Source organism: Apium graveolens, chromosome 9 (genome assembly GCF_009905375.1).
Source record: "Apium graveolens cultivar Ventura chromosome 9, ASM990537v1, whole genome shotgun sequence".
Taxonomy (NCBI): domain Eukaryota; kingdom Viridiplantae; phylum Streptophyta; class Magnoliopsida; order Apiales; family Apiaceae; genus Apium; species Apium graveolens.
Window position 1 is genome coordinate 174,483,272 of NC_133655.1, and position 27,938 is coordinate 174,511,209.

A 27,938-nucleotide genomic window follows, 5' to 3' on the forward strand; every position below is an offset into this window, starting at 1 on the left:
GTGAAGCTACTTTTACAAGATTGGCAAATGAACTTGGAATGGTTTCAGGTTCTTTCTCTAAATCTGCTTAGTTTATGTTCTGATGCATCAGATTTTATGATCAGTATTTACAGATATTACTATCTTTGTGTATTCTGTGCTTAAATTGAAAATTTTCTATGTGCTGATTGTTGTCTGATGTGAATTTCTAAACTTTGATAGTGATATGAATGTTTCTGTGAGTATTCAATCCAATGAGGATAACTGTGCTAGATGCTGACCTAGTAGTCTTTAATATACTAAAGATCCCATGTTTGAAGTAATTGTTTATGTGGAAATCTTTTAACACAAGCAAATTCTGATATTGAGCTTGGTTAAAGTTTACTTTGTGTATCTTATTACTAAGTCAAAAACTAGAATAGTGCTTCTTATCTGTTAAGTTCTGATGTTAGTAAATATGATAGATGTACTAAGTGCTGATAAGCCTCACTTATCAAAAGAAAAAGAAAAGAAATATCAGGTACTCCTTTGAGATCTAGAGAAAAGTATATGTGGAAGGGAAGACCCAAGTGCATTGCTGGTATTAAGTAATATGCATTAGAAAAGCAAAATAAAATTTTCTTGGTGACTTTTCACATTCTCTGATTACTGGAGAAATACTCTGATAATAGCATAAATTCTGATAAGCAGTTGTGACTCACTTACACTGAGAAGCCACTGTAAAAAGGAATTTCAAAAGATGCATAAAATGAGCACAAAACAGTTGAGGTGGACTCATGCATGAACTCATTCTATAGTAGACTTCAGAGTAATGACAGATTTTAAGCAAAGTTCTTAGTTATGCCTTATTTCTAATATGTACTGAAGTGAATCAGACTTTACTCTTTGTCTGATATTTAGCTTAATGCACACACATACACTCCATATGAATGATGAAAATTATTATGGTGATAAACGTTGTTTTGGATGAACAGAAGTGTCAGTTGCATAAATTCTGAGGACAGGTTCCGATGGAAATTTTGATGATTAAGTTCTGATGTACCCATATCAGTATTTGTGTGAAGAATTACAGGAATAAACATTCACTTTTTGAGTTAAGGAGCCATATTCTGATGACTTTTAAATCCTGATAACAATCAAGTTCTGATGCTGACGTGGCAGTATTTATTTACTTGGTTTATTTTTGGTCATTACTTGAACGGTCAGATTTTCTCAGAATATTGGTTTATGTGAGTTAAAGCAGTAATAATCATTTGTTTAGTGGGAACAGTTTTTTTTAAAAAACAGAACATGCAATGTAATTATTACTTATTTACCGTGCCCATTAACTTTTGCCTTAACTGCTGCATGTCTGACAGGTGTAAAGGTCTGTTCCACTTCTTATTAACTGTTGTCACGTGGGGTGTCTAAGTAAAAGAGATAAAAGATTTTCAAATATTTTACTTTCATTTTTATTCTACTCTCTCTTTTCTTATTCTCTCTCACATTTTCTGACGGTTTTCTTTACAGACATTTTCTCAAACACCTTACAGGCACTCTAACTTCTCACTTATTTCTGATGGCGCCCAAGGATTTAATTGTTGATGGAGCCAAGTTTGTCCCAAATAATTGTAATAACCCCAATTTTTGGAAAATTTTGAAACCCTTATGAATAGTGATTTTGCAGATTATGCTGAATGAGAAAACTTTTCATGCCACACTATGTAGGGGTTCTGTTATTGATCTTCTGGGATATTATTAGTACTCTATGTGGTATATAAGTGTATGTAAAGATCGTCAGAATCCAATTCCGAACACTTTGATTTTTCCCGGAAATCCACTAGATACGGAAAGAATTGAGTATAAGGTACCAGGATGAAAAGGATTTAAATTAAAGGATTATAAGAGAGGATCAAAAAAGGAATATAATGTATTGAGAAAGGTTAAGGAAACCCAAGTAATAAGATCCCGGGTATGATCCCTCAATGGAAAAACGAGAACGAAAGTTAAGCGAACCGTATAACAGATCAGCGGTCATTAGGCAAACAATTAAAAGCTAATCAAAGGGATTAGTGGGGATGATGTCATCAAACCAATAGGAAGAGGACAAAGGAGGGAGGGTGACATCACTTGATGATGTAAGCATGACATGGGGGGGAGGAAGTGTGGTTGAATGATAACCACACAAAGTCAAGGTTAATTAGGTAATTCACCTAAAACAAATCAAAATTCAACCAACCAAGCCAAACATTTCATTTTTCACCAAACAAATCACAAAACACTTCTTTTCTTCATCTTGCTCTCGGCCCCTTTTCTTAAAAAATGAAGATCCAAGCTCCACCACTTACTATTTGGCAAGGTATTTATCTAAGCTTCCCCATGGATAGTTACATACTTCCTATAAGTTTAAGCTTCTAATTCCAAGCCAATCTTTTTTTATAAATCAAGGAAGAAGATGGTGAATAGTACTTCTTGAAATTAATTTTTGTGTTCTTGATTTTTTTGAAAGATCAAGCTTGTAGGAGGTTAGATTAAGGCTTCCATGGGCATTTCAAGGATCTTTCATGGATTAAAAGCTTCAAGGAAGGTATAACTCTTCATGATCTTAGTTTTAGGTTTTGTTGTTTAGCTTTCCTAATGTTTAGATGATGGGTTAGTGTAATGGGTGTGTAATCATGTTTAAACCTTGTTATGAGTAGTTTGGTTGGTGAGAGGCATGATTATTGTGTGTTTAGAGATTGGTTGATTTTGTGATATTTTTGGAGTTGGAAATCTTGGTTATTACTCAATGAACTTAAGTAAACTCTTAATTCATAATTGAGAAATAAGTATGAATTGGTAATATTGATTTGTTGGGGCTGTTTTAGTATGGTATGGATGGAGTTTTGATTGGGTTGTGAATTGGGATTGATTGGTGGTTGAATTGGAATGGTATAAATTTCGGAAATCGCGTAAACATAGTCGTCGTAATGTCCGATTTACTTTAGACTGCTTTTGTTCATAACATTAGGACCCGAGAACTCCCTGCTAGGTTTTGACCATTGCCATGATTAGATATTTCATGTTACGAGCTTCGTTTTGATATGTGGTTCGTTTGATTCCGATGTACGGTTTAGGAGAAACGACCGTTTTAAGTAACGGCGTTTCACGAACGAAACATTTCCCCTCGCCTTACTTTGGAACCTTGGTTAAAGACCTTAAAGGACTAATTGGAGTATGAAACAATTATGTTAAGTGGATTAGGCAGTTGGTAAGGCACTCGCGAAAGAATCGCTTTAAAACTCGTAATGGGTAATTTATTAAAAATGGTGGAGCCGAGGGTACTCGAGTGACTTAAGAGAATCAGTAAGCGCAAAACGAGCGTTACAGTCTAATTTGGTTAAAGTATAGATTTACAAGTGACTTTGGTTTAATTCCAACTTACTTGTTGTTTATAGGTTACCAGACTCGTCCCGAGCCATTGTAACCCCAGTCGCTCAGGCAAGTTTTCTACCCGTATAACTGTTGTTGTGATGTATATGTGTATATGCATGATCTTGCGATAAATGCATATTTGTTATTAGCAAATTCTTGCGATATATTGTAGCATGTGATATGGTATATATGCATGCATGTTTTATATTATTGATTTATATATCTGTTGATTCAAATGCTTATAGTTGCATAATACCTATGCTAGAGATAAGCGGTATTTGAGTTTACCCTTAGTATAGGGGATAAAAGATGAATATATTTCTAAACCGGGAGTCGATGTTCCCGAGAATAATATATATATATATATATATATATATATTTATATATATATATGGTTATAGTTTTCAAAACTATTAATCGAATAAGGTTTATTCGATAACTTTATCTTTATTTTATTATTTGAATATTATTTCGAATATTCATCCGAGGACTTATGACTCCTTTTATTGTATTAATTGAATATTATTTCGAATATTTATTTGAGGATGTATGACTCCTTTATTTTATTTAATGAATTATATTTATAATATTCATTCGAGGTATTATGACTCCGCTTATTATTTAATAATATTCTTTATTTTATTAAAGAATAAGGTGTCGATAATCAAACTTATCTTTGATGATTCAATAAAGATAGTACTTTCGTATAAGTATATCTTTGGTTATTTAATACTCATTTCAAGTATAAGTTTTACAACATATACTTCAATTATTTTTATAAAGATTATTCTTTATGGGAATATTATTTAAATAATAATATTCAGATATTTTCTAATATATTGGGACTGATTTATTTTGTTAAATCAGCATCACTCCGAACATTCTTAAAAATGTTTTGCGAGTCTTCAAAATGATTTTTAAAAGTTAGAGCGGATCCCAAAACTCATTTTTATATTTAAGATCCTCCTTTCGAAGGGGATTTAAATACTCGCTCAAAACCTGAGGGATCCGGCTCTGTGGTGTGTTTTATATTCGCAACAAGGTTGCTGTCTTGATAAAAGAATTTTGATTACTTACCCAACACTCGGGAAGTAAAATTCTTGGAACAAGTTAATCCATTAACAGGCATCGCCTGGGAAATATCGGTGAGTTTTCCTTTCCAACTAGATACGACTTCTTGGTGGAGCCGTATCAACAAGTTTCTACTTGGGGAAAGTGGGGACGAGCTTTACGTTTCAGAGTCATGGATTTCATCTGAACTAGGAGTGGCGTAAGTGGTCGAGTAGCGCCGGCCCAGCCTTATTATATTGGCCCAAATGGCCTGGAAGTTCCGCTAAGGCGGTCCATTCCTTAGGAGTTCAGTGTTCGGTTGACAAGTAAATCCGACAGGTTCTCCTCTACATGTAGAAAATGGTGGGGTTGCACTACTACGACTGATCATCGTAAGTGGTCTTCCTGGCGCGGCAAACTCCCGTAATGAGTTCATCATCCAATTGGATATTTCTGCAACACTACCCAGAGCACTTCGATAGAAAGGCTACGGTTGGGCGATTATTGAGTGTTGGCAGGGTCAAATTTTCAAAATGATGTTTGCATCAAATGAAGTATCTCGTAACTTCATTTTATTTTGATGATATTTTAAAGATTTAATCTATTCAAATCTGGTCTTGTAGTCTCATCTATGTGATGAACTTTTGAAACTAATTATAACTTGAACGGTGGTAGTTCAATTAGTATTTGGAAAAGATATAAGTATATTGGAGTATCTTGTAACTTCATCTTTTAAACTTATATCTAGTAAATGATTATCTTATGCATGACAAAGATTTTTAGAAAAACGTTGAGACAAGGTTAGATATATGAGATCACCTTGCAACGATATTTTTATACAGTTATACACTGGAACTCTGTGTGTATTATGCATGGAAGAGGACTTCCAATATTTTGAAAAGTATATATGTATATATATACTGAATATTTTGCGACTTCATCGCATTAAGATATCAACTTGGTTCATTTCTTTTGACCAAGACTTTCATGAGTACTATGAGAAGGCTCATATATTGTTAATCATTATACATATTATTTTAGTGGGCTTGCTGCTCACCCTTGCTTTCTTCTTTCATCACACAACAACAGATAGAAAAGATGAACAGGACCAAGCTCCCGATTCGCGAGCGGATAGGAAACGTTCCGCAGTTTCCTATAGGCGTTGATGTCGCTGTAGCTGAGGTAGGAACTACCAATAGGCTAGGCTTTCAACTTTCGATGTACCAGATTTATGTATATTTATGAATTGTAATAATGGCAAAGAAAATGTAAATTTATTCAGAAAACCTTTTAAGGTGTATTGGAAGATAATTGTGGAATAAAATGACTTGTGATTATTTTTGGATGTTCATCTCTGAGACTATAACTTGTGGTGTGTGTGTTTATTGTGGGGTCACAGTACAGAGTAGTTGATTAATTATTAAGATTGGGTGTTATTAAGGGAAAGGGAACTCGTGACAACCCGGATCCCCGACCCCGGATTTGGGGGTGTTACAATAATTATGCTGCAATCTTGACCTTGGCTGAAGCTCCATCATATTTGCACTTTGTGCAAGATTTATTAGCTCATAGTGAGATTGGGTATGCTTTGACCCAACCTCAAACTATTTCAAGCCAACAAGTGCTGACATTTTGGAGAACTGGGCTTTTTGATGATGGTGGTGCTACTGGTACTCCAAGCATCATTTTCACATCAGGAGATGTCGAGCATGTGGTTACTCCTGGAGCAGTTCGTAAAGCTCTCCACTTACCTGAAGGTTGCACATTCTCAATAGTGGAGGATCCTGTCTTATAACAGCTCATGGCCAGTATGGGCTATGAGAAAAGTTTGGGAAAGCTGGGTCAACTGAAAAAAGCAAATATTAGAAAAGAATGGAGCTTTTTCTTTGATTGTATCACTAAGGCATTCGCAAATAAATGCTCCAACTTTGATGCTATTCCTATCATGAGTCAGCAAATCGGGTATGCCCTTATTCATCAAACTCATTTTGATTTTGCAAGTGCTGTGTTAGATTTTATAGGGGATAGGATGACAGAGAATAGGAATGTAGTATAATTTGCTAGATTCTGTCAGCTTATATATACTTTCTATTGTGCTGATGAACCCCAACCTACCAGTAATTTAATTTCACCTTTTAAGCTTGCAAAAAATGCTTTTAATGATTTGTTAAATGCTGACATTAAGAAACAAGTACAGAGACCCTTACAGATTCCTCAGTTAGTAAAACAGATCTTGGTAAATGTTAAGCCACAAACATACACATCTGTTTACCCTGATGTTCAACCCACCAACACATCACAGCCAACACAACAGCCATCAGAACATACCACAACTACACAACAACCTCAAACTTCTCAACCTCAACCTACTCAACCCTCTATCAGGACATATTTCAAACCATCACAGTCATCTCAACCTCATCCTTCAGCACATCCTGTGAAGCCTTCATCTTCCAAACCCAAGAGGACTAAGATAGTACCTCAGACTCAATAGAAGAGAAGGAGAATAGTTCTGAGAGATGAGTTAGATACTGAGGAATAGGTTCCAATATCAGAACCTGTTGTTGTAGAAGTTGAGAAGATTTCTTCTCAGAATGATACTGAAACTGGGAGTTCTAGGCCCCTAAAAAGGCTTAGAAAGCTAAATTCTGATGATGAAGCTCCCAAAGTCTCTAATTCCGCAAAGAGACTTAAAAAGCAAAGAGCCGGGAGGGATGTAAGTGTATCATCACACTCTGAAGCAACTCTGGAAGAAGCAGTTAAGTAAGGGGGTCAGGAATCTCTGATCCCAACAGAACCTATAGTCATTGAATTACTTCCTACTGCTGAATCAGCTCACAAGTCTCCTATTCAAGAACAAGAGGATATTCCAGATAAAGTGTCTACACCTCATGTGTCTCCAATAATTGATCCAGTACATACTGAAGACCCAGGTACAAGTGCTGAAATTTATATTCATAACTTGATTGTACCTGAGGTTCTGTACTTGGAAGCTCCATCAACTCCACTCACTCCACCAACAACACCAATTCTAGATGCTGATTTCAATGAAAATATTCCAACCACACCAATTCTGAATCTGGATGATGAAAATCAGATTGAAGTTGGGCATCAAGATTTGGTTGTTGATCAGAACTTACCTGTATATCAGAACTTAGAGGATGATGTTGAAGCCTCTATAGCCTCACATACTGTTATTTTATCAGAGGATGCTGATGTTGCAGGCTCTGTAAGTTCTGATGCTGATAATGCTGAACTTACTGATGAAGATGCTGCAAATGTAGATGATGATGCAGCTAGTCCATCAGGACATGCACCTCAACAAGCTCCATGCAAAGCTGATTTAATCAAGAAGTTTGTTAGAGAGGATGCACCAGTACCTTGGAGTGAAACTCCTAGAGGAAAGGAGTGGACTAAGGAATGGAACTCAGTTCATTTTGTTCCTACTGAAAAAATTCTTGCTGAGCACCTTGCCAAAGCTGATGAAATGCTGATAAATGATTATTTCAAGGCACAGCTGAGAGTTACTGCAATGAGTACAAGGCACCTTCAAGGTCAACACTCCATAACTCATGACAAGGTGAATAAAATTAAAGAATCTTTGATCCAGCAAGATATGAATATAAAATTAAAAAAGAACAGATTTTTCAAGCCAGCCTTTGACAGAATTGGGTATATTAAAAAAACCCAGGAGAAGCAACAGGCTCAGATTGATGAAATTCTAAAGAATCAAGCTTCTCATCAAACTCAACTCAATCAGATCCAATCCTCAGTGGAATTGCTTGTCTCTCTTCTTTTACCTGCTGATGCCAAAAAGGGGGAGAAAGTAATTAAGTCCAAATGCAAATCTATTCAATCACTGAAGGGTAAGGATGATGGAAATGATGACCAGGGAAACTCTGGAATGGGTAGAGGTCATAGTCAAGGCAAAGGTGGCAAAGGTTCTTCATCAAAGACAATTGAAATTTCTACACAAAGAATAAGTTTTGATACTGGTAAAAGGATAATTTCTGATACTGGTAAAAGGATAAGTTCTACTGAATATCTGGAACTTGATGAAGAGATTTCAAAGAGATTATTTCTTAAAGAAAATCCTGGAATGGACTTTGAAAGTCTAAAGGAAGAAAAAGCTGGACTTATAGCAGAAAAATTCAACTCCAAATCTAAAGCTTCTGTTGTTGAAAAGAAACTTCCAAAACCTAAAGGTATTGTGATTAAGGAAAGGACAAATTCTGAGGCAACCAAAGCCAAATCACAAGTGGAGATAGATCCAAGATCCAAGGGCAAAGAAAAAGTTGATGAACCTGTAAAGGTATATGTGCTAGTCATGGATGAAGAAATAATTGATGAAGAAGATGCTAGTCTTACTCTGATGAAAAAGAAGATTTCTCAACCAACCTCTGACATAGCTCAAGTTGTTCAGAGTCAAGATATAGTAAGTTCTGATATTACATTGAAGCAAGCAACCTCTGACATAGCTCAAGTTGGCTTGATATCAGAAGATAAGGAAAAGGAAACCTCTGATATTGCTCATGTTAAACCTACAAAGATGCTACTACCAGGATTCACCAAAGCTCAACAGACTCAACCTTTAAAGACTAAATCAAGTGGTTTTGAAGCAAGAGTTGTTACAGGAAAGGAAGAAAGAGACAAATCTGGATTAGGTAGTTCAAAAGAGAAGAGAGTAAGCAATACTACCAATGATCCAACTTCCTTAAGTGAACCAGGTATAGGAGCAACTCCTGAGAGATTGAATCAACTTGAATCTGTACAAATGGTTTACCATTCTGTTTTGAAAGAAGATATCATGTTATACTTTATGACAGATGGGAGGGTATTCCAGATCAGGGAGAATTCAATTTCATTGAAGTATTTTGAAGAACTGGAATATGTTCTATTGCTACTTCAAATTAAAAATAGATCAACAGATGGTGTTGCAGGGTTTTAAAATCAAATATTCAAAGACAGGAGAAGATTTACTCTGTAAATTCTGACAGCCCATACTGTCTCAAGTACAGATCTCACACTGGAGAAATTGTTGAAATGAAGCCTAATACTGCTAAAATCATCACTACATTTTCTGGTATTAAGGGACTTAAATTCAATCTTGAGTCTGATAAAGCCTATATCATCAGACTAGATCGGGATATAAGGAAAGCTAAAATAAATGATCTCAGGGCTGCTATTTTTCAAACTGGTGAAGATACAGTTGAATTGAAGAATGCTAAAAGGAGGATGGTCAATGAACTTGAATATGCTGAGAGATGTTTGTTGAAGAACTATCTCAGAACAACTCCTGATATCAAAGAGATCAGAAATTGAAGCCAAGTCAAAGATCTACAACTGCTTAAACTCTGAAGTGTATACAGACTGAAGCTGTTATCAGACCTTGAGGATGGTAAAGCTACAAGGACTGTAAGTTGTAGTTATCTAGTCAAATTCTCATGCATTTGTACTTAATGTTTTTGACATCATCAAATATCTGTTAAACTTGTATATTATGCTAATTTACAAGTTGGGGGAGATTGTTAGATATATTTGTGATGTCAAGTCTAATATGATATGTGTTTAGTTTTTAGATCTTACTTAACATGACAAATCAGTACTTAACAGGAAATCAGTACTTATACTGAAGTCAGGACTTAAGATATCAGAACTTAAGTTGTCAGAACTTAAGTTATCAGGAGATATTTATCAGGAGATAATATCAAGACTTAAGGAGACGTTCAGATAAGGAAGGCGGCTGATTGAAAGCAAAGAAGATCAAGACAAACATAAGAAGAGATATGCATGGAGAAGAATTCTACGAGGAATAGAATACTTGGAAGAAAAGATAACTGATTGATATATATTAGGAAGCAGAATTATATTCGATATCAATTAGAAGATTATCTTGTAACTGTGTAGTATATAAACACAGGCATAGGGTTTACACTATATGTGTTATTATAATCGAGTTTATTATTTATTATAACCCTAGCAGCTCTCGTGATAATTTGTTTATCACTGAGAGAGGACAGTTCTTTGTAACAGAGTTTATTGTGTTAAATAAAATCTGTGTTTTATTACTTGAGTTCTTAAATTCGATTTGATTTTAACAAACACTGTATTCAACCCCCTTCTGCAGTGTGTGTGACCTAACAGTTTCTATTTCCACTTCTACATTATCTGTTAGTATGACTATAAATAGAACTTTACATGAGGATACCCCTATTTATATGACTACAGACCACTCTTCTCAGCCAGCTCTTATTTCTTCTTTTATGAGTGATTTGAGCCTTTCTAGTGAGACTGGAAGAAAATAATTTGTGAAAAATAAAATTAATGAGAGGCAATCTGGAAAAAGGAGCGGTAGAATTGAGAGAAAAAAGTTAGCAAAATATTACTATTGAAAGTAATATCTGTGTGAGAAATTATGAGATCGCTTTAAAAGAACAGAGAGACTTAGGTGTTACTGGTTCTTTTGTTTGAGGCTCTTCTCATAATACCATATTCGTAAATTAAAGGTTGATCAAAAGCTCAAAATCGTAGTTGAAGATCAAGTTCCTGATGCTCATGATATTCCTGAAAAGTTTAGCACTGACAGTGATGATGATGATGATCCTCCTGCAGCTCAACTTAAAGCGATTTTAGAAGCTTCCAAATATTTTACATATGGGTCTTCATCTGGCCATGCTACTATTAATGCTCACAGAGCTCATGAATGGAATCAGTCATGGAGGCTTGCAAATGAAAGGATTTCTTATGATGCTACTCACACTTTGGTAGCCCATGCTATTAACTTCATTGTTAATCCTAAGTTAAAAATGTTGTTAAAGCTACTACAGTTTTGGTTAAAGGAATGCATTCTTCTCTTTCTGCTCTCAAAGATTCAAATACTGATTTAAAAGAAGACGTTGCTGACCTTTCTGTTACCATCAATGGCCTTAACAAGAACAATGGACTAGTTAAAAGAATGATGAATATAGAGTCCAATCCGTAATTGATGAATGAGAGGCTAGGTGCTATTATTTTAAATCAATAAGCTAAAAATCAAAAATCGGATGTTATTTTCTCCTTGTTACAGGGTGTTGATGCCAAAAAGGGGGAGATAGTAGCTCAAAAAAATGTGCACCTGAATCAGTATTGAAGAAAGATGATGTCAATGCTGATGATGATGATAGAAATCAAAGCACAAAGACCTCTGATGCTGTTGTGGTACAATCAAGAGCTGGAATCAAAACACAAACCAAAAAGTCAACTCATGTCTCTACAGATGGTGCTAGGAATGTTAGAACTGAGACATTGACTCACTCTCAAATACTAAAGAAAAAGCAAACTCTGCCTGCAGTTCTTGAGGGGGATGAAGTGATCATTGATAATCCTGAAGATGCTCAAAGGTTCTACAGGACTTTTAAGACCAGAGCTGGTGAAGCAGTGACTCTTTATCATAAAGATAAAAGAGTTAAAGATTTATTTGATGGAAAAGAACTCACTCACTTAAGTGAAGAATATCCCGATATGACTGAGGAAACAATGCTAAAGTAACAGTAAGAAATTCTAAAATAGCTTCAAAATGTTAGTGAAGGTCCCTCTAAAGAAAGAGAAAGGGGGATAGAGGATCTAAAAGGTCTAGAAGAGAAAGGGGAAGGACTCTCGGGAATGAGTAATCTATTATTTCTTCTCAAAGAAGGATAAGGTGAAGTGGGGTCAGGATTGAAGAAATTCCTGAGACATCTCAGTCTCAGACTCCAAGAATCATTGATCCACAATTTCTAAATCCTAAGCCAAGAACAAATGCAATAAGACTACTGACTCAGGACATAGATGTATCTGTTGAGGAACCAAAAATGCCATTGATTAGAAGATCGAGGCAACTTTAAATTATTGCAGCTTCTGACAACACTAATCCTAATAGTGATAATCCTGACACGAGAATTCTTAACACAGTCAATCCTGACAGTTCAATTTATGATACTAACATAAGGTCAAGTACTGCAAATCCTGATATTGATGAAGATGGAGATCAAGAATGTCTAGATCACTTGAATATTTAGATTTTTCTGCTTAATTTGACGCACATAATTCTGAAGTGGATGAAAAAGAGAGAAGAAATGAGACGATGATAAGAAGGATTGTAAATTATACAGCAAATGTTGATTTCAGGGAAATAATAAGAACTTCTTATAGACATCAATGGCGTGTTCAGAATCCTAAAGAGAAAGAAGAATTGCCAAGAAGCTATTTTCCGGTCAGGGAAGAGGACAGGAAATAGAAAAGAAAAAATAAAATCAAATGTACAGATTCTATTGATTTTGTTCATGGTGGAAATAGAGAAGAAGGTGTATTTGAATCTAAAGCATAGGATACTACATCATCACCTTCCTAGTTTATACATTCTCAAAAACTAAGATTGATATAACGTCATTCTAGACCAGGATTGGGTCATTAGGAAGCTGAATTTGTAAATCCAAGAATGATAAATTTCACTTTGGCTGACAGGCCAGGAGAATCAGTCACAGCTGCTCATCTGAGTAGACTTGAAGCAGTGTAGATCATTATAGACAAATTTGATGGGTCGTCTCCAAAATAGAAGATAATGCTCTTAATGAAAGATGAAAGAATTGTAACATTATCATCTGATGAGCTTCTAGTGATAAAAACTAAAGAATTGAAATAAATCCATTATCTTCTTGAGGTTGACAGTCAAGTATCTAAGGAATTTTCTGATTTAATTTTCTAATCCATAAGAATAAGGATTATAGATAGAGGATTTGAGTATAATGGTCATTACATTCCTACTTACATGAATCTCAGTAATCAAGAAGTGGAAATAAGAAGGGATGCATCTAGGTTTGAAACTGTTCTTACTTCTAGACAGCTGGCACTGAATCTTGATGGACTAGAAGCATGCTATGTACTTCTTGATGATGTGATGATTGAGAGATCTTCTATTGTAAGCTTGAGAGCTTCCATCTATCAGTTTTATGATGAATCTGATTATTAGAGGAACATGAATGAAAAATGGAAATAAATTCTCCAAAAGAAGGTGAATAAAAAGGTGAGGAATTTTATCATGAGGTATAATAATATCTATGAAGAACCAAGGAATTAATACATGACAAAATTCTCTATACTTATATGAAATATCTACTCAACATCTTGTCTATCTATTTTTGGCATCAAGCTTAGCATAGAATTTATGCATGCTCTCCAAAGCATAGATTAGGTGAGATTGTTAGGTGAAAATTCTTTAAGTCAAAATCAGGATCTGTCAGGAATCAGGATTCGCCGAGAATCAGGGTTTGCTAACTGTCAGGATTTGCATGGCGTCAGGATATGGCATCAAGATGAAGAAAGTCATCAGGATATGACTGGGTGACAGGATTATAGAATAAATCAGAATCTAGTAATTTATACAGTCCCAGTATTTGAGGAGACAAAATAAATATCTTTTTGACATATCTTGTAATCGATAAAGCAGATGTGTATTATATAAACACATAATAGGTTATCATTATTGATAAGCTTTAACACAAGTATTATTGTAACCTACTAGCTCTCAAGAACATCAGAATTTCTTAAGAGAGTTTTGTAACAGTTTTGTACCAGAATTAATAAATTGTTATTGATCTTTGTTAGGAATATGTTGCAAACTTGATGATAAATTAAACAAAACACCTTAGTAGATTTAACTTAGTGAATTTTGTAGCACTCGACGGATGATTAAATGTAGTCCCGACGGATGATTCAATATAGTCCCGACGGATGATTCAATATAGTCCCGACGGATGATGATTTGACATCCACCAGGTGAGTAGCTTATGTAACAAATAAGATTTGTAGCACATTTCTGCGAACAACTTTGTGTAGATTCTGTAGGAGCATATAAGTCATGTTGACTACTAGTGGATATGCAGAATAGGTTGAATAATTGTAAGTATGAGATGTTTTATAATTCTGTTTAAGTGAAATGGAGTCAAGTGACAAATAGCTACCCGATGGATGATCAACAAAGCTACCCGACAGATGATCAACAAAGCTACCCAACGGATGACAATCATGTACCAGACGGATATCAAATTCAAATACCTGTTGATAGTGACAACACAGTCACATGCGTTGGTTGTTTGCAAAAGGAATGTGGCAACCTGTTAAGCAGGAATTTGAGAACAAAAAAGCATTACCATTTCCATGCTATTATGAAGATATTCAAATATGCTGGAATAGAGTAGTGAAGTAGCATGGAGTTAGACTAGATATGTTTTGTTTTATTATCTTTTCTCGCTGTCATGTAAACTTGGTGATATATATATCAAGTGTAGCTAGTAGAGCAATAAACTAAGCAAACATATTTTCAGAGAAACATTTTCAAGCTATATTTAGTAGCATTTCTCTATAAGTTTAGTTGTTTTACTTGTAAGCAGATGTGAGCTATTTAAGCTTAACAGAGTTCTCATTCGATATATATATATATATATATATATATATATATATATATATGGTGGATACTTTCAAATCCACCAGAAAGTTTTAAAAGCTTGTGTTTTTATTACTTTGTGTTTTGATTCATATAAAGTATTTATTCTGCACTCTGCAAATCAAACACTTATATATTATCAAGTAAGAACTGTTTTAAAAATCTTGAAAAAGAAGTCAGAATTACATTCAACCCCCCTCCTGTAATTCTTGTTATACCAAATCTAACCATATCTGCTAGCTGAAATATCAGGGTGAAAGCAAGTAGTGAGCCAAATGCTCAACAAGTGCTATATTATACATAAACAAGAATAATAACAATGGGAATGAAAAATTCAACAATATAGTAACAAGAGATAAACTTTTAGGGTGATGGCATCTTTTATTTGTAACAAAATAATTAAAAACCATTTATTTATTAAAATCATTTTATGACGCTACGGATTACAGCTGGTGATCAGTCGCGAAATAATCCCGAACCTCGTTGGGTTCTAGAACATTAATGGGATCCCTAGAAAACCTTTAAGCCTATAATTTAAAAGCGGAAAGGACTTGCGTCTCAGTCCAGGTCCACTATTTAAAGAAAACATTCGTACCCCTTTGGGACTGAAAATCCACTTTTAACTTTTCATTTTAAAAACTGATGCCAAGTGACGGTTAATTTCTTAAATAGTGAACATCTTTATCAAGGGTTCTAGATCAACTTAGAAGCACATGGAATAGGTTCAATAATTTTTAAGGCCGTGATCAACTAGACTGGTACCTTATCAAATAGAATTGCAAAGTTTCTATTTACAAGAGATTTAGTAATGAGGTTTAACAGAATTATTGAATAGTATAAAGGAACTAAGTCAAACTAGGTTCAATGTAGTGGTTCCAGATAAGACATAGGTATTTAACATATAAATAAGGTGAGCATCAGTTCAAAGTATAACATGGTCTCATGGTTTAAGGATAAGAATAGAGTTATCAAGCATATATGAACAACTTTGAGGAATAACTGACTTTTAGGTGTCAAGATAAGGTTACTAAATACAACTTATACAGTTTTTAGCATCACAATTAATTTGGTATACTAGCATGGTATGACTTTTGAATTACTGGCATAGCAATCTCCAAGTAAAGTTAAACTACTTGTAATAGATACTTGAGGGCTCATGACACTTGCATATAATTCGAAAGATAGATTTGAAACCACTTGGATCATGTATACATGTATATCAAGGTGAAATAGAATACTCGCATCATATATAAAGCTGGTTTAACACACACTTGCAGTGTAAACAAAAAAAAGGTAGGTTGAAACGCTTGCCTTGAGAAAGGCTTGACTTGATTGGCAGGTGGGAGCAACTGGGAGCTTTACTCGACTTTAATGGCAAGTTTACCCTCGTCTCGTGAGCCTACACAAAATAATAATAACCTCATTATAATTTATTCTCACCAACTCAACCTAATTAGAAACCGAAATTAAGCACATTGGCACTTAGGCCTATATACACATACATGCTTACAATTACCTTATAAGCATAATAGTTCACATAGCCACATATGCTCACATAACATATTTAAGTACATAATAATACATCAACACACTATATTTCATCACTAAGCTTGGATGATCTCACTCCACTTACTCAAGTCACTTAGTTATGCTAAACTAGTCAAAACTCCTAATATTGACCTCATAACTCGAAGTGCTTTTTTTTAAACCATCAAGTTCCTATTGACCCTGACCTAGGCCCTACACTCTACTGACCTTAAACTATCTTGCAACTATGATGGTCAACCTAGGCCTCACTCATAAGTGCTCTAAAACTAAATGTTAAGTGAATGTGCTCATTATAGTGATTTTAGGATGACATCAATGGGTTTTTTAGTACAATTGACACCCTTACACCTCAAGTTTACCTTCCAAACTTCTACATTAGACTCTTATGATCATAAGGTAACTCCAAAACTTGGTGTGACTCAAAGGCCTAGCTTGGGCCTCCCTAGGCCTAAGCTTAAAGTCCACGGTGCCCCTGTTTTCTAGACAGAAAAGTGTCATGTCTTGCACTAACTTGTGCTACATGATTCTAACTCAATTCTTATGAACTATGACTGGAAAAACACCTCTGACACTCCCTCTAACTATGGCCAACCAGGGCCTAGTGAGGGCCTACCCATAACATGGTCAAAACTCCTCATTTCTAGGTTGCAGTAAAACTGTCCCCTGCTGGACAGATTTAGTGTTTTCACTCGTGCACCTAACCAAACAACCTACAAACCTCTAAAAAAATATCTAAAATCTGAATTATACCCCTAGTACTAGATTCTGGTGAGTTGGGCCTCAAATTGCATTACAATGACAAGGTCAAATCTCACCCTAAACCTCATGTTACCAAACTGAAAATCTGCAGAATTTAATATACCCTTTCCACCATGATTTCCCACTTGACAAACCAAACCAAACATCAACCAAGACCCAAACTAAACCTCAACCAAGGTAACCTACTGAACCAACACTCCCACACACAATATTGGCTTAGTGGAGAGCATCCTTACCTTAAGTGCAATATAGCAAAACAAGAGTCAAAATAACATACTAATTACAAGTCATCACAATTTCGAAAATAACAACTTAAATCCTCCATATATATGAATCAAAATCACATAACAAGGAGCATAAATCATAATTAATATCTTAACTCAACTGAAATTAGAGTTTATTAACAAAAATCAATCCAAATAATCAAGAACTTTCGGAAATCATGAGTTGAACCTATATATGCATGCTTTCGAACTTACAAGCGAAAAACAATATGGTTTCCATATAAATTTCATCATAGAATAATAGCATTAACCATAACTAATATGATAACTTAGCATGCAAAGAGTTTTATCAAGTTTTTATTTCCAAATCCAAGCTATTATCACATAAACACACAAAAATCCAATAAAGCAACAAGAACACCATCCATTCGGCTCCTAACAAGTCATGGCCTAATGGATTAGGGTGAAAACAATATTTGCACAAGTGTGACACACTCATATGTAGCCATTCTCAACCCCATGATAATATATCTCATGGTGAAAGCCTTAGATTCACAAGAATCAAGGGTGTTCACTTTGAGTTTAACAAAACACTACCATGCAAGAATAAAACTTAGATTTTTCATCATAACTCTTTGGATTATAAATGATCAATATATGAGAAGTGAGATTACTTAATGGAGGGTGGATGTTTGAATGAAAAAAATGAAGAAGAATGGGGGGTGGGGGTTTCGGCCGAGAGAGGAGAGGAGGGAGAGTGAGTGTGATGTGGTGGTGAGAATTATTACAAATTGTCTTTGGTTTTGGGTTTTAATTTGACTAAAATGTGAGTGGAATTGAGAATTGACAAAAGTAACCCTCTAGCAAGCCTGTGTCAATTTGCATACAAGGATAAAGAAGTAACTTGGCTAGTGAAGTAGTAGTTAGTGGGGTTGGAATTTCCAAGTTTGCCCTTATCTTGTGTTGGGAGCAAAATACATGCATGGGCAACTAAGTAAATTGCAAATTAAAAATTAACTAATCCATATAAAACAATTTCTATAAATAAAAATGCACTTCCATAAATCACAAAATATATATTATAAAATAGCTTATGATTTTAGAAATTTAATGATATAAGATTTGAAATTTTGTTGTTAAAAGATTTTTAAAAATCGATTTTTCATATAGAATGAAATACTTTTGATTATCATTTAAAAATACTAAATAATAAGATTTTCCTTTCAAAATTTTCATATAAACTAATACATTAAACAATTAATTTATAGGCACTCAACATATAGATCACCCACATTTATAATTCCACACAATTTAAATTTCAATTATAAACACACAATTATATATAGATAAGATTTAGAAATACCGGTCGTAACATATTGAGTATGAGACATCTAAGCTAGATGAGAAGAAGCTATTGGCCAGGTCAATTGCATTTTACAAAGATCCAGCAGATTCAGCACTCAAAAGAAGATTAGACAAGATTTACAGAAATGGTAAGGAAATTTGTGTGGTGGCTGAACACCCTATGCTTGTGGAAACTAAAAAGGAAAAGAAGGAAAGAATCATGCAAAAAAAGAAGCAAGTTGCTCTGGATGCTAAGAAACTCACACAAAAGAATAAGCAAGTTGCTATCTTGGCCAAACTTCAAGCTGTAAAGACCACAACTTAGATTTCTGCACAACCATCTGTAATTATTGAACCTCAAGATCAAAAAGTGCAAGATGAACCACAACAGAAAAGAAGATTCAGATACAAGCTCCACTCCAAAAGAAAATTGGACTTCAGTGATGAGGAAATGGAAGACTATATTCCCAAAAATCCAACAACTTTAACTCAGACATCAAAACCCTCAGTGGTTTTTGAAGAATTTAAGGTGGTGGATCCAACTAGGAACATTCATGGTGACCCATTATTCTTAAGGATGAGCCAGTAGACTAGGATAATTTGCCAATTCCTGAGCTAAATTTTCCTATCTTCAACAAGCCAAAGAAGACAAAGACCAGAGCAAGCAAGAAAGTGAAGCATGTGACTCTCAGATCCAAGACCCTAATTAAAACTCAATCTACAGTCAACAAGGGAGATTTGTTATACATCTGTGATATCAAGGAGTTCTATAACATAAACCTCTACTTATATGAATTGAAAGAAGTAAGAGGAATTGATGCTCACAGACATCTTCCTGAAAGGCTGGTGTTTAAATATAAGGGAGGAAAAGAGATAATATGGCCACTTCATAGGATTCTTCTAGAAAGTCAATCAATTCTAATAAAGATCTACACATCTTTCAAAAAGAACTTTGGATATAATGTGACTGCAAGGAGATTGGTTCTAAAGAAAATTGAGGAGCTGAGGAGTAATAGAACCAAAGATGCACTACCAAAAACTCTGTCAATTCCCTTCACAGGAAAGAGAGTGCATTTGAGGCCCTATTGGCTGATGGAATTCAGGGAAGAAAAGGGAGTAAAAATATTCTTCAGATTGGAGGACCAGTTGAGTATCTCTAGCAATGAGACTCTATTAGAAATACAAGAAATGCTAGATCTCTCAGAAGCTGATGAACTTGAATTCCACAGACAACTCCAAAATCAAATAGAAGAGAACAACAGGAGGCTTGGGAAGAAATCCAGACAATCAAGGAAATAGACTTATCTGCTCAGACTAGAGGAGCACCTTGATAATGATTGTGAGCAACTTCTTTGTATACTTTACTTTGTTCAATTTTCAATAAATTTTGTAGCACTTATCAGTTTTATCTACTATTTTTATTCTGTATCTTTTGGGTGTTTTGTTATCATCAAGTTTCTCTTAATTTATGCCTACAATTCCAGTAGACATAAATTGGGGGAGATTGTTAGGAATATGTTGTAAACTTGAAGATAAATTAAACAAAACACCTTAGTAGATTTAACTTATTGAATTTTGTAGCACTCGACGGATGATAAAATATAGTCCCGACGGATGATTCAATATAGTCCCGATGGGTGATGATTTGACATCCACAGGGTGAGTAGCTTATGTAACAAATAAGATTTGTAGCACATTTCTGCAAAAAACTTTATGTAGATTCTGTAGGAGCATATAAGTCATGTTGACTACTAGTGGATATGCAGAATAGGTTGATTAATTATAAATATGAGATGTCTTGTAATTCTGTATAAGTGAAATGGAGTCAAGTGACAAATAGCTACCCGACGGATGATCAACAAAGCTACCCGACGGATGATCAATAAAGCTACCCGACGAATGACAAGCATGTACCCGACGGATGATCAAATTCAAATATATGTTGATAGTGACAACACAGTCACATGCGTTGGGTGTTTGCAAAAGGAATGCGGCAGCCTGTTAAGTAGGAATTTGAGAACAAAGAAGCATTACCATTTCCATGCTATTATGAAGATATTCAAAGATATGCTGGAATAGAGTAGTGAAGTAGCATAGAGCTAGACTAGATATGTTTTGTTTTATTATCTTGTCTCACTATCATCTAAACTTGGTGATATATAAACCAAGTGTAGCTAGTAGAGCAATAAACTAAGCAAACACATTTTCAGAGAAACATTTTCAAGCTGTATTCTGTAGCATTTCTCTGTAAGTTTAGTTGTTCTACTTGTAAGAAGTTGTGAGCTATTCAAGCTTCACAGAGTTCTCATTCGATATATATATATTATATATATATATATACGTGTGTGTGTGTGGTGGATACTTTCAAATCCACCAGAAAGTTTTAAAAGCTTGTGTTTTTATTACTTTGTGTTTTGATTCATATAAAATATTTATTCCGCACTCTGCAATTCAAACACTTATATATTATCAAGTAAGAACTGTTTTTAAAATCTTGAAAAAGAAGCCAGAATTACATTCAACCCCCCTTTTGTAATTCTTGTTGTATTGTTAGGGAATAACAATCTTACATCTTGATTTTGATTTATTGAAATAATTGTATCCAACCCCCTTAAACAATTATATCTTTAATGGGTAACAATAAACTCCATTTGTTTATGCAAAGTAAACATTACAACTTGAGTAGACTTGTTATGATGGTATAAATATGTCATATACCTAAAAACAATCCAACATCTAAAGGGGCGCATCAAGATGTCACCAAAACATAGGTCCAAATAAGGGTGCCCTCGTGTATGTATGCGAATGTGACGTATAATAACAAATTAAACAATAAAAAGATACATTATTTATGAAAATAAAAGATAAAATTGCTTACTGTTTAAAGATTGAGATGAGTTTGAAGAAGACGAGGACTGGATATGGGAGACTATTTTTGATGTTCTTCGAATATTAGCCATTTTCATCCTTAAGCAAAATGACAGCACTTTGTGAACTTGTTTATGGAAATGTTGAAAAATGAATTTGAATTTAACATATTTATAGGGAAGAGATGAGAGAGAATATGCAAGACATGTATCTTTATCCTAGCCTTTGGAAAGCATTCCCTCAGGGTGAAACCTGGAAAAAATATTTTACTTAACCACTAGTGGCAATGAGCGATGCAATTTCAAGAAGTTTTCACTATTGCAGCCCTGGCCTTCCTTCACTATTAAATAGATTCTAGACTCTGGTCCATTGTCATATTCACAATAGCGACCCGGAATTAGGAGATTATGCCCACTTTTGGCATGGGTCCTACACATGCCTAATGAATACATTATTTCATCCCACTATCAATAATGGACTCAATTATGATTGCAAATGTGAACCCATCTAAGGATCATACGAAACTTAATGAAGGAAAGGGGTGATATACGTTCGAAAATGATGACTGGCGACCACAGAGTTTGTAATCATGGTACATAGAGAGCCCTCCCTAGGTGTCACCTCAAGACCTACAATATCACATTGAAGATTAATTAATATTTGAAAGGCTTGCAGGCCGGCTCTCTTGGGGGTGCCTCGCATGTATTGAAGACCATTGAGCCTTACTTTTAAAAGGTCACATCGCTATCATACTTAAATCATTTGAAGATGAAGGTTCATAGTGAAAGCTCCTCCAGGAGGGGTCACATAAATACATTCAAATGGCCGCAACGCGTGCAAAGGTCTTCAAGAATCGCATGCAAGGCCAAAGGTTCCCTCGCGCCTAATCGTGAGAATACTTCACCTCATTTCATGACAATTATTTAGCCTAATGGGCTCAAACCATGGTAATTTAGGCTTCCATTTGATGGTGTCCATGGATTATGGGCTTGGACCTTGATGGACCAGACGAAATCATAGCTCGTCTAGATGTAACTTTTTCTCCAAGAAATATGTGTGACTTGAACCCCTATAAATAGGTTACACATGCCTCTTGTTTTAGGTTGAGAAATAGTTGGTATTGGAGAGAATAATAGTTGGTATTGGAGAGAATATAAGTATTTTCTCTAGCATCTGAATAATCATTTAACAAGATCACTCATGACATCCATCTAAATCGATCTCGTATTCTTGGTGTTCTTAGCAAAATATCTGCATTTTACTTCGTGATTCCAGCAACATCTAAAAATATTGTTACACGAAATTCTCCCTGTAATACAAGGCCTTTCTAGTCTTTGGTTCTTTGACTCTGTCTTTTTAAGAAATTTAATTTTTTGGTGAACCTAATATTAAAGAGGTTTAATATAGTGATACAGAGGTATTTGCCAAGAATTTGATATTGTCGTCAAAGTTTCAATGTCACTTGCATGATGATTGATGATTCTCTTTGATTGGGAATATGTGGCCTTCTAGCTTTCTTTTCATAGCCATGTGTAACCGAGATAGTTAATCTTAATGTGATATATTGGTCAAGTGTGATTTTCAATTTTGCAAGGACTGTTGTTTTTGGAAATTCTTTTATCAAAATTTTGTGATGAATTGAATTGTTAGACATTTCAAGTTACACTTATGATATTAAAAAATGGTGGATCTCACTTAATCCATTTCATACCAATCTCAGTAAAAATTGGTGTTGCATTTCCTGCCGACATTGTGTGTTGTAGGAAAAGGCCCTTTTAACTTGAAAATCATTAGAGAATGGCTGGTAGAAAATCCGTCTATATGAAAGAGACCGTACGAAAAGCGAGCTTTCTTATAATGATTACAGTTAAATTATTTTGATATGGTCAAAAATAATCCTAGATACATAATTAATGTGGTATCAATAGATCTAGTATGGTTCAAAGAATAAGCACAATTGATGAGGCCCAAAATCTTGTTATTTATTAATTTCGTAATTAATAAATAGGGATAAATAATAGCTCTTTAAAGGTATTTAATTAAGGATATAATTCTATGTAGAGTGGCCTCCAAGGCAACGAATCCTATAAGGAATGTGTTCCCAACATTTTAGGACTCCAATGTCCAATCATATACAGAGACTTGTTCACCAAGTCTCTTAACGCTAACCTAGTACAATACATGAACTTTTGACACGTATCCTTACATTAAATCTACATTTCCACACAGCTCCACATACTACGTCATAGATTGCTTTAAACAACACCCAAACTGTGTTGTTATAGACTCGAAAAAATGTTGCTAAAGGCCCAAAAAAGGCTAAGGCAACATCAAAGTTATGTTGACCCGTAGCTAGTTAGTATAGATATTTATAGCAACATAACACCTAGTCTACTGCAACATAGCATTTGTAGTTACTATGGAACTATACAACAACATATTTTAGGCTCTATAGTAACACATTTATTGTGTTGCAAAAGATCTTATAATTTTCAGAATAAATTTTAACCAGTGGGCCCACATAAATATTTTCTTATAAATTCATATTAAATGTTTTTTCTGTTGGTTATTTTTCCTTTAATTTTCACAAATATAATAGTAAGTAGACAAATATTTAAATCCAAAATATAAATGAAAATATTCCAAGAATAATGAGACTAACAACTCAATTTAAATTAATAAATTTAAACTCATGGATCACTATAAAGAATTATTACAAAGAGATGAATTCATCTCTGAGTTCTGTAAAATAAGTATTGAACACTGCCAGATTGTAATGCGCTCTTTAAGATCGAATGTTGCTGTGTGGGAAGCCACTGGTTCATGATTAACAATTTTATCCAGCTTCAGTTTTCAAGTGTCATTCGCTCCATTCACGTGCTTGGTCGTATGCCTAATGTGAGCATCTTCAGCTTCTGATCTCAATTTGTCATCCATCAATCTGAAAATGTATCCTCTATCAATCTGGAAAGTCAAAAGCAGGTTACAACTTACAATTGAGCAAATCAGCAAATGTACCATATAATTTACAATTATACTTGCTAGGTGAAGTTCATACTAAGCAACCAATTAACCTTTGCCTCGGAAATTAAATGTGTATTCTAATGCACAATGCAATGCAATGCATTTACAAACACTTACTCTGGAAATATGACACAAACATTTACTCAACTGATGTCAAAACACTTAACTGTCAGTATTAGCAACACTAAGTCACTGAAGGTGATGACAAGATCAGTATATGACAGTTGATACTGCATTAAACTTATGAGGATTATTAATTGACTACAAAACATGCATATATCAAACAAGTTGCATGGTAACAAGTTTAGGATTCGGAAACCTAAACTTGGATTTTCTCCTTGTACAGAAAACTACATTTGACTAGACTCCGAGTTAACTTTAACACCCAAGATAAGTTTGGTTGCCTCTTTGACAGCAACAGAACTGCAATTTGCACTTTGCACACACTCTTTTTCTTTGGATACAGGTAGAAACACACCGCCAATTTTGTTAAATATACATCTTAAGGGCAGTACCTTCCAACACTACATATGATGACTTCCTTTGAGTTAAAAGCAACAATAAATAGTTCAATACTGAATTACATAAAAAAAATGTTCGGACAACAGATCCTGGCAGTTCTAAGGGCATGTTTTAGTTATATTAAATTTCAGACATTCTGTCCATAAACGGTCATACTACATTTAAGCAGCAGCTAACTGTCTTACTAACCTTCAGTTTATAATTCAACAATGAAGTTCCCCAACAAAGAAAACTAAAATACACAGAAAACATCCAGGAATAGGCCCATGCCAACAAGAGTCTACAAGTCCATTCATAACATTTATGTTTCAAGGAACAAAGATAGACGACCACTATTAACTGATATCGAACAATGCAGTAGGTGTTGAAACCTAATATATCCTTGTTTGATTGATTATACCCTTTAGGGCATCATAATTATATGAACAAGCTGATAAAATAAAGTGGTCGTCTGGTTAAGAATTAGATATAACCACAGTTATCATACTACCATTAACAAGCATATATGCTGCAAAGCTACAAGCCAAAATTAATGAGAGATTTAAGTTAATAATTTTAGAAGAATTGCATACCTGGTCATAAATGATGCAGTAATATCCAGTTAAAATAAATGACATTCATGCGGTAAATATAAATGATACCTGTCAAGCTTTGCAGAGATTGCTCAAGCTCCCAGCAAGCCATGACTGCTTCCATGGCATGAACACGAACATGTTGTTGCAGTTGTTCTTTGAAGGAAGAGAGCAGTAGGACATAATTTGTCTACATCAGAAGAACAGAAATCAAACCAGAGAAAGGAAGAGCGGATAATTAAGATAGTTATTTTCCCCTGAAAACTTAACTAATAGAGCGTGAAATATCAATACAGACAGTAACATAAGATACATTAAGGCCATATAATTAAAGAATTTATATTTTCAAAAATATAATATTATCCACGGAAAGCACAAGACTGTAAAAAGAGCTGTTATGGCCCCAACTCCGACAACTCTGGACTATTTGAGAAGTCTCAAATCGGAGTATATTCAGATCCAGAACAACTCTCAGAACAAAATGATAGCTAATCATTCATAACAACTAAAGAAAAACACCACCACTCCCCCAACAAGATTCTCCAAACCACTTCCAAAGCATCAATAATTGGTACTGAACAACATTATTCCTAATATTGTGCGGGCTAACTAATATTGCAATGCACATCACAACCAAGAAATGTACTCCACTAGGAAATTTCATTCATACCAAGTATAATGATAAAAAAGCATTCAACAAAGAAAATAAATAGAACTAAAAAAAACAGAAATATGTATATGAGGTTCGATCCTGGCTCACCCCGAGAATTGTTGAGAACAGATACTCATTTGTAAGGCTATAAGCCAAAATTAGTCAAAAAAAAATTATACTGCCACCTAGACATTTTACCTAAAAGGTAACATGGTTGCAGATGTTCTTACACTGATTTTGCCACTATCTGAAAATAGTGCCCGTGAGATGTAACAAAATGAATATATTTTTGTCTGAAATTTTCAAACTCCCGCTATGTATTTTTGTTAGCCGCCCAACACAAATATTACCGGCCCAACCCAATTGTCTTTGTAGCCCAGTTTATATGACAATTCATTTTCATTTTTCAATTTAATCATATTTACAATATTTTTTATTACACACATTATAATTGCTATAATTAATTTTTTAAGAGTTTAATTATATATTTTTTAATATTATAAAAATATTACATATTTTTATTTTCCATAACAGTATATATGAGTAATTGCATTAATCAAATTTAATTTATACTAATTTAGTAAAAATGTATACATTATGAATTCAAATAAATCTTATATTATTTTATAAAAATATAAATATTTTATGTATTTCATATATTTCTAATTTCAAAGAAAATTTCATATATTATTTTTTTCAAATCATTGATTTCGAAGATTAATTTAATTTTAAATTCGATAAAAATGATATTTATAAAAATTAAATAAATCGACATAAATTAACTTTCTAAGAAAAATTCATAAATTATTTCATTCAAGTCAATTAATTTTAAAAATAAATATTATTTTAAAATGAGTTAATTTTAACGAATTAATTTATCATGAGTTAAAATTAAAATTTGCTTTTTTCACGGTCTATAGTAACATAATCTAACGTGTTGGAGTGTGTAACACCTTATTGAGCTACAACAACACACTTTTAGTTCTACATTAACACCCATAAGTGTGATGTTGTGTTAGGTCCAAAATTTCATACCTATTATAACATCAGCTAAATCAACACCCATGCTTAAATATTCAGATAGGTCATCTATGGCGTAGTGACACGCCAGCTCCACACGCCACAAAACCGTGAAGGTGCTATAAGCCACGATTTATAATGACCAATTTATACCACGATCTATATAAACTAACCGAATTGGTCATTATCAACTCAGTAACTTTTCAGGTCTAAGTACAATAATGACCAATTTATACCGATCGTTGACACGGTGTGAAGTGTTCACAAATAATTGAGGACAGATAAACCTTATTGCAAACAAATATATTATGTTTTGAAAGATCAAAATCCCCTTCATAATATTGTGATATCCTGTATTTTCAAAAGTTATTATTATTATTATTTGAAGAATTTTATGTGATTGTTTCAATTTGGAAGGAATAAAATTATGGATATTGTATTTCTATTTCATGAGTTTGTGTCCTTATTTGGACCAATGTGCTAATTGGTAGTTCAATATTGATCCCTTTTGGTACCGTGAATAT

At 34.2% G+C, this 27,938-nt stretch overlaps 1 long non-coding RNA gene across 1 annotated transcript; it reads right to left on the minus strand.

Moving 5' to 3' along the window:
• Positions 1-24,278: 24,278 nt before the first annotated feature.
• LOC141686683 (uncharacterized) lies at positions 24,279-26,491 on the minus strand. The gene is made up of 2 exons (XR_012560771.1): positions 25,812-26,491; positions 24,279-24,588 (listed from the first exon to the last, which is right to left on the minus strand). It is a non-coding gene; the product is annotated as an uncharacterized LOC141686683 (long non-coding RNA).
• Positions 26,492-27,938: the final 1,447 nt, after the last annotated feature.